This window comes from Nycticebus coucang, chromosome 15 (assembly GCF_027406575.1).
Source record: "Nycticebus coucang isolate mNycCou1 chromosome 15, mNycCou1.pri, whole genome shotgun sequence".
Classification (NCBI taxonomy): domain Eukaryota; kingdom Metazoa; phylum Chordata; class Mammalia; order Primates; family Lorisidae; genus Nycticebus; species Nycticebus coucang.
In genome coordinates this window covers 84069690-84077677 of record NC_069794.1, presented here as the reverse complement: position 1 = coordinate 84077677, position 7988 = coordinate 84069690, and the positions used below count along the sequence as shown (strand labels likewise).

Here is a 7988-nt window from a genome sequence, read left to right as displayed (position 1 = left end):
CTGTTACAACCAAAAAAATTGACTTCCTGCCTTCAAACACTGAAGAAAACTTTACAAAAGAGGTAATATTTGCTGAGGATTTTGAAGGATGAATAGGAGCTTTCTAGCATTTAATAGGGTGAAGGATATTCTAAGCAAAAGGGATAGCATATGCAGAGGCAGGATGTATTACAGATAAATCAGATCAATTTTGCAACTCTATAAAATCCCCCTGGTGTCATGGTACCATCATTGACAGCTTAATGTGGCTGGAGCAGAGGGTGTGCTGGGAAAGAGAGGATGGGCCAGGAGATGCAGCTAGAGAGTTGAGAGTTGTGCTGTGATATTCTTTAGAAAAAGGCTTTCTTTAGTCCCACAGAAATTACGTCTCCACTCCTTTCCCTTTTTTAGGATACATTCCCTGGTGATATTAATCTTCTCATACTAGATCAAGCCTCATGGGAGACAACCTGGGAAAGGTCACAAAAACATTCCTCCATCCTCTCAGCACATCTGAGGTCTACTCTTCAATACTGCTGAACCAGTACAGACAGTTAAAAAAAAACAAACTGTCCATGAAGGGCAGTATAGACAGTTAAGAAAACAAAAACAACAGTATAGACAGTTAAAACAAACAAACAAACAAACAAAACAAAACAAAACAAAAAACTGTCCATGAAGGGCAGCTTCCTTTCTTCATCCCCAGCAGGGAACAGACAATTGGAGGACACATGGGGAGCCTTAATACGGAATTAGTTATTCCCCTTCTTAAATGTGCTGTTGAACTGGGTCCATAGGTAAGCAGAATGGGGCCTCCTGCGTCATTTAATATTATCCAAATGCTTTGGCTAAGTCTTCAGTTATTCTTCCAGGAATTCACTATTCCCCAAAATGGCCCACCTTTCTCCAGGCTGTGTCTATATTCGGAAAGATACTAGTTTTGAAATGTTTAACACGATTTAGAAACCAGTTTGCCCTGAAACTGCTTAATCTAACAGCAAACTCTCAAATTCCACTGCTGAGGGACTTCGGTGTCCTGAGACATTGACAATCTCTAACCACATCCCTAAAATCAAACAGTGCCCAGCTCTTCCTGATTCACAGAGATTCATGGAAAGAACGTTTAGTTTTTCTTTTCCCCAAAATTATTTTCTTAAATACTTCTCACAGTTTATTATTTATCTATAATGATTCTACATCAAAATAGATATTCAGTATTTTTTAAATTGAATGTTTCAAATGTTCATGGTTTCTTGCAAATATCCTCCTGATTTCCAGATGGGGCCTCACCAGAGCACATCTGGGACTTATGCATAACCATCTGCCCACTAAACCATCCCCCCCAGAAGAATCATCTAGACATGATCTATTTGCAATATGTGGATGTGTAACAACGTGTAAGACACTGTAACATAGTTGTATTTCACAACTGCAGACTTTTTATTCCCTAGTGGGTTATATTTCCAGTCCTTAAGTTTTTCTTCCAACAAATGTAACAACTAAATTGCAAATCAGTTTAAGGAGCATGTTCTAGGTGAGCATGGGGAATTACTGTGGAATAAGATGCCAACAATTATGCCAGTCATATTTCACACATTTTTTCATTCAGTCTTCAACACAAAATATGAAGTAGATTTGATTTTTTTTTCTATTTTTCTTGTAAGGAAAATTTTGGAGAGGGCACACATGTATTGCTTAAGATCATACAACCCACTGAGCAGCCAAGGTTTGAACCAAAGTTTTAAACGTTGCCTGTTAATAACAAGTAGGGCACATTCTGCATACACCATTTCACCATTACTAATTCTGTCTGGAAAGGTTACCAATGCAACTTTAGTCCACTGAACAAAAATAGCAATTTAAATGACACTATGCTAGCTGATGGGAATGCAAAATAAATTAAGACACGGCCCTCTCAGGCCCAGTGAAGCCTACCATCTGATAGGGGAACTGAGGAAGGAAGGCAGAAAAACCAGAAGGCAGAATATGATGCACGCACATGATGTTCATCTTGCCAAGAATTTCCTTCCCACTCATGCCCTGGTGAGCCCCCTGTTCTTTTAAGAGCCAGGGCTTTCTACTTTAAGAAGCCAACAACAACTGCCCTGCGGACACTCTCTTCTTTGCTTCTATAGCTCTGCACAGCCCCTGTCATTCAGTAGTAACTATATACATTGCACACCTGTCTTCCATACTAGACTTCGTTTTGTTGTCAAAAATAACAGTAATCTTCTTGAGTCACCTCCACATAGCTGTAGTGAGGTGTGCCAGTCGGACAGCCCCGACCCACCTGATTTCTAGTACTTATAGCCCTATTTCTTCAAGATGCCTGAAAAGGTACACCATGGAGAGGAGGAGGTTGAGAATTTTTTCCAACTCATGTCTCTCATTATCAATACCTTCTATTAAACAAGGAAATTTTCCTTCAAGACTTGATGTCTAATGCTTCTGATGCCTTGGAAAAGATTCATTACGGGAACCTGACAGATCCTTCCAAGTCGGATAGTGGTAAACAGTTGAAAATTGACATCATCCCCAACCCTCAGGAATGCACTCTGACCTTGGTGGACACAGGCATTGGCATGACCAAGGCTGATCTCATAAATAACGTGGGAACTACTGCCAAGTCTGCAACTAAAGCATTTGTAGAGGTTTTTTCAGGCTGGTGCAGTTGTCTCCATGATCGAGCAGTTTAGCATTGGCTTTTATCCTGCTTACCTGGTGGCAGAGAAAGTGGTTGTGATCACAAAGCACAAGGATGATGAACAATTTTCCTGGAAATCTGCTTGGAGTCCTTCACTGTATGTGCTGATTATGGTGAGCCCATTGGCAGGGGCACCAAGTGATCCTCACCTGAAAGAAGACTAGCCAGAGTACTTGGTGGGGAGGCAGGCGAAACAAGTAGTGAAGAAGCATTCATAGTTCATAGACTATCCCATCACCTTTATTTGGAGAAGGAACAAGAGAAGGAAATCAGTGACGATGAGGCAGAAGAAGAGAAAGGTGAGGAAGAAGAGGAAGATAAAGATGATGAAGAGAAGACCAAGATTAAAGATGTGGACTCAGATGAGGAGGATGATAGAAGTAAGGATAAGAAAAAGAAAACCAAGAAGATTAGGGGAAAATACATTGATCAGGAAGAATTAAACAAAACCAAGCCCATTTGGACCAGAATCCCTGATGACATCACCCAAGAGGAGTATGGAGAATTCTACAAGAGCCTCACCAATGCCTGGGTAGACCACTTGGCAGTCAAGCACTTTTCTATAGCAGGTCAGTTGGAATTCAGGGCACTGCTTTTCATCCCTCATCGGGCTCCCTTTGACCTCTTTGAGAACAAAAGAGAAATGACAACATTAAACTCTATGTCCACTGTGTGTTCATCAAGGACAGCTGTGATGAGTTGATACCAGAATATCTCAACTTTACCTGTGGTGTGGTTGCCTCTGAGGATCTTCCCCAGAACACCTCCTGAGAAATGCTTCAGCAGAGCAAAATCTTGAAAGTCATTCACAAAAACATTGTTAGTTAAGAAATGCCTTGAGCTCTTTTCTGAGTTGGCAGAAGACAAGGAGAACCATAAGAAAGTCTATGGGGCATTCTCTAAAAATTTAAAGCTTGGAATACATGAGGACTCCAAAACCAGCAATGCCTGTCTGAGCTGCTTTGCTATCACACTTCCCAGTGTGGAGATGAGATGACTTCTCGGTCAGAGTATGCCCTTCACATGAAGGAAACACAGCAGTCCATCTATTACATCACTGGTGACAGCAAAGAGCATGTGGCCAACTCTGTGTTTGTGGAGCTGCGTGCAGAAGCAGGGCTTTGACTGAGCCCACTGATGAGTACTGTGTGCAGCAGCTCAAGGAGTTGGTTGGGAAGAGCCTGGTCTCAGTTACCAAGGAGGGCCTGGAGCTACCTGAGGATAAGGAAGAGAAGAAGAAAATGGAAGATAGCAAGGCAAAGTTTGAGAGGTTCTGCAAGCTCATGAAAGAAATCTTTGGTAAGAAGGTTGAGAAGGTGACAATCTCCAATAGGCTTGTGTTTTCAGCCTGCTGCATTGTGACCAGGACCTACAACTGGACAGCCAATAGAGAGCAGATCACGGAAGCCCAGGCGCTTCAAGACAACTCTACAATGGGCTATATGACAGTCAAAAAACACCCGGAGATAAATTCTGACCACCCCATCGTGAAGACACTGCAGCAGTTTAATGTTGTCCTCTGGCTTCTCCCTTGAGGATCCCAAACCCACCCCAACTACATCTACTCCATGATCAGGCTAGGCCCAGGCACTGATGAAGATGCAGTGACAGCAGAGGAACCCAGTGCTGCTGTTCCTGATGAGATCTCACCCCTTGAGAGTGATGAGGATGCATCTTGCCTAGAAGAAGCAGATTAGGAGTTTATATTTGGAAACATTTTGACCTTTAGATAGTGTATCCATGGTTACCACAGCCTTGAGTGGCCTTGTCCCTCTTGGCTTTCTCTGCTGATGTCTAGTTTTTTCTTTTCTTGCCTGTCCTGGTATCTAAGGCAGGAAACAAGAGTCTCAAGCCCTATTCCCTCTCTAATTTGACCAAGGGGATTGGATGTTGTGTATTGTATTTTTTTTGTTTATTTTGTTCTGAAATTAAAGTATGCAGAATAAAGAAGATGCAGTTTTATACAAAAAAAAGACAGGAATCCAATTACAAACAACATTAGTCATGTTCTTAAAGACCAGAGTTGGTCAGCTGATCTAGATTGTGATCTAGATTGTGTGACCCAAATATCAAGTTCAGTGGGAACCAATATTCCTCCCAGAGGAAGAAAAAGTGCACTCCCTGGTCAAGTGCACACTCAAAGCTGAGCTGTCCCGGTAGAATCTCAAGGTCTCAGGGTCACCGTACCTATGACCTTCTATGAAGGTCATTCATAGAAGCATAGGAAGTGAGATCCTCCATGGCGTTGTCACTTTTTCCATCCTTAAATACACTTTGTACCTAGCTCATTGACTGGCACATAGCATACGCTCAATATGTGTTTATGAAGTGAAAAATGAATGAATGATTTAAAAAAAGAAAACAGCATAATCTTCCATTTTACATACATACTTAAGAGACAGAGTATATGGGAGACTGGAGACTTTCTTATTCGTAAGAACATTAGTTAGCTTATTTTCCAAGGTCCTAGTTAAGCACAAGTTAAAATTAAAATTGGGACACAACTCGCTCACTTTGGGGCTTAAAATATAGATCTGAAAGTTATGCGCCAGAGGCAGATTTCTTCGTTGTTTTAAAGTTTTGTTTCTTGACTTCATTACGTTCCCTCTGTTTCTGATATTCATCCTAAGAGGGGAACATAGGATTGATGAGGATGGCCAGCAGGGAGCCACTAGGTCCTTCAGGTCAAATTCAGGGTCAGTTCTTATCATCCTCTGAGAGTGTGGCCTCCTCGCCTCATCTAGCAGGGCACTGCGGCACTGCGTTCTGACCGCTGTGCACTGCATTCGCTCATCTTCTGCAGGGCTTGAAGGGCCATAGAGCTTCTCTTCTTAGCTATCTAGAAAGCTCCTTAAAAGCAAAACCTGTTTTCTACTTGTTTTTAATTTACTACAGCAAACGTATGCTAACATCAGTCAGAACAAACAGTAAGTATCAATAAACATTTATTGAATGACTAATAGTGTATAACGTTTTTACTGCAAAGTCCTACTTATGAAAGAACATTGATGTGCTTGACATCATTTAAGCTTTAGATCAATGAGGTGTGCAGAGTTGATGTTCCATTTTATAGATAAAGAAGTTGAAACACAGAAAAGAGAAATGGTTTGTCCCGAAAAAAATAAAATAAAATAAAATACTAGGACAACCAGTTAAATTTGAATTTCAGATAAACAAGTAATTTTTTAGCGGGACATACCTTTACTAAAAATTATTTATCACTTACCAAAAGCTCACATTTAACTGGGTGTCCCATGTTTTTCCTGGCAACCCTGGACAAGGTCATATCGTTGGTTAGCAGCAAGGGAAGGGGCCATTATTCTTTCATGATTAAAATATCAAAATGCCCACATCAATCAATAATTAAACAAAAACCAAACTGATGGGAATTGAAATGATAACAATATGGACAATAACTTTTGTCCCATTTCCAAGCTCTCTAGGAATGAAGCAATTTAGCCTCAAGTAACTACAACGAGATACATTATGACTTACTTTAAATGTAGTGAGGGTCCCACTTGAGCCCAAGATGGAATTTAGGCAACTCCAGCAAACTTGTGGGGCCATCCCTACAAGAATTCTATTTGCTGAAAGACTTAAGAGGCTGAAGCAGAGAGATAACAAGTATTCATCATGTGCCTACTCGATTGTGACGCAGAGCTGAACAAGAGAGGTGTGGCCTCTACCTTCACAGAACAGAGAGCCAAACTACAGAAAATCCCCATGAAGAGACTGAACCACCAGAGACATCCCACTTGGCCAAGTAACCAAGACTCAGAATCAGAGGAGCGAAGCTATTGTGAGCACAGCAGGGTTTTCCCTGCAGATTATCCCACATCCATCTTCACAGACCACATCCCAGAAAGAGAGAGGGCTGCAGGGAACATAAAAGTATTGTTTCCCTGGACCCTCCAGGGAGCACCGAGGGCACATCCTCCCCGCATTTCATCACAGCTCACAAACCATAGAACACACCACAAGGGGACACTTTCTCCTGCCTGCCCACATCTCTTTTGCAGGCTTTGATATAGAAGAGAAGGGAGACTTGGCAAAACTGTGTGTGTGTGTGGGGGGGGATCATTCAGGAATACATTTGTGACCCTCCAAAAAATACACTTAAACATACTTTGGGAAGACTTTGGAAGGGCAAGAAGTCCTCTGTCAGTAGGTGAGGGCAAGAGATTATCCACTGGTGTGGATTTGACCCCCATTAGTGTCACTGCCTAATGAGCCTTGGGAGTCTTGGGCTACACGAGGCAGCTAATTACACTCGACTATCAACCGTTACATCTTGGAATGTCATCATGTACAATTTCAACCTTGACAACACCATGTAGCGGCATATCCTGGCTTCCTTATTAATCTTGTCTTCCCAAATCTACTTCCAGTGGTTTGAAGCAATAAATACATTCTTCATCGTCCTAATACAAATAATTTTGACTCCACTCTTTAAATACCTTGACAGGAACATTAAAAGGACAAGATGAAATATTAAAATTTCCCAAGATAAAGACAGACTTCTAGTTCATAAGAGCTATATTGCAACAAGTCCTTTACAGAGAAATATGAGAGGTTCTTGGGAGTTAAATGTAACCAATTCTATCTCAGGTCTAATGAGCTACCCGGGACTTCATGTTTTCCTTTGCCCCCAACACATCTGCCAGGAGATTAAGGGTGCTTCTGAGCAGCAGAAAAAGTACAATAGTTAAGACTTTCCTCCAAAGCAGACAAACATGCTAAACTCATGACAGAGCACACTTCACTTGCTAGCATTTTACAGGCAAAAAGAAAAAAAAATTATTACAAGGTAAGAATTTGATAATTCACCTTAAATTTACTGACTATCCAAAAACATAAACCACCATTTTTCTCATCTGTAAGGTAGGACTATTAATTGGATGTCTTAATTGTGGCAGCATTCCAGTTCCAGTCATTCTTTTTATATATATTTATTGCATTTCACTCTGTTCCAGTCTATTAATGTCTCCCAGCATTTTCCACTGCTAGGTTTTCTCCAGCTCAGTGTAAAATGGTCAAAGTCCCAGTAAAATGCACCTCTTTCCCAATAGCACAATTTTCTGTTCATTTTATTTGTTAATAAAAAGTGTTTTCCACTGAGTTTCAGAATTTTATCCGCACCCACCCTGATTTTCCTCACCTTTCAGAAGCCACACGTCTTTCATGAGCCATAGCTGACGAGGTGAACTCCAGCCCTGTTGTACCACCTGCACCAACGTTCTTCTCTTTCAATCTCCAGCAGCCATGACCTCTCTGAACTTCTCTGCCTTTTCATAAGTCTGTATAT

At 41.2% G+C, this 7988-nt stretch overlaps 1 pseudogene; it reads left to right on the top strand.

The window, feature by feature from the left end:
- Positions 1-2304: 2304 nt before the first annotated feature.
- On the top strand, positions 2305-4380 carry LOC128566758 (heat shock protein HSP 90-beta-like; annotated as a pseudogene).
- The last annotated feature ends 3608 nt before the right edge of the window (positions 4381-7988 follow it).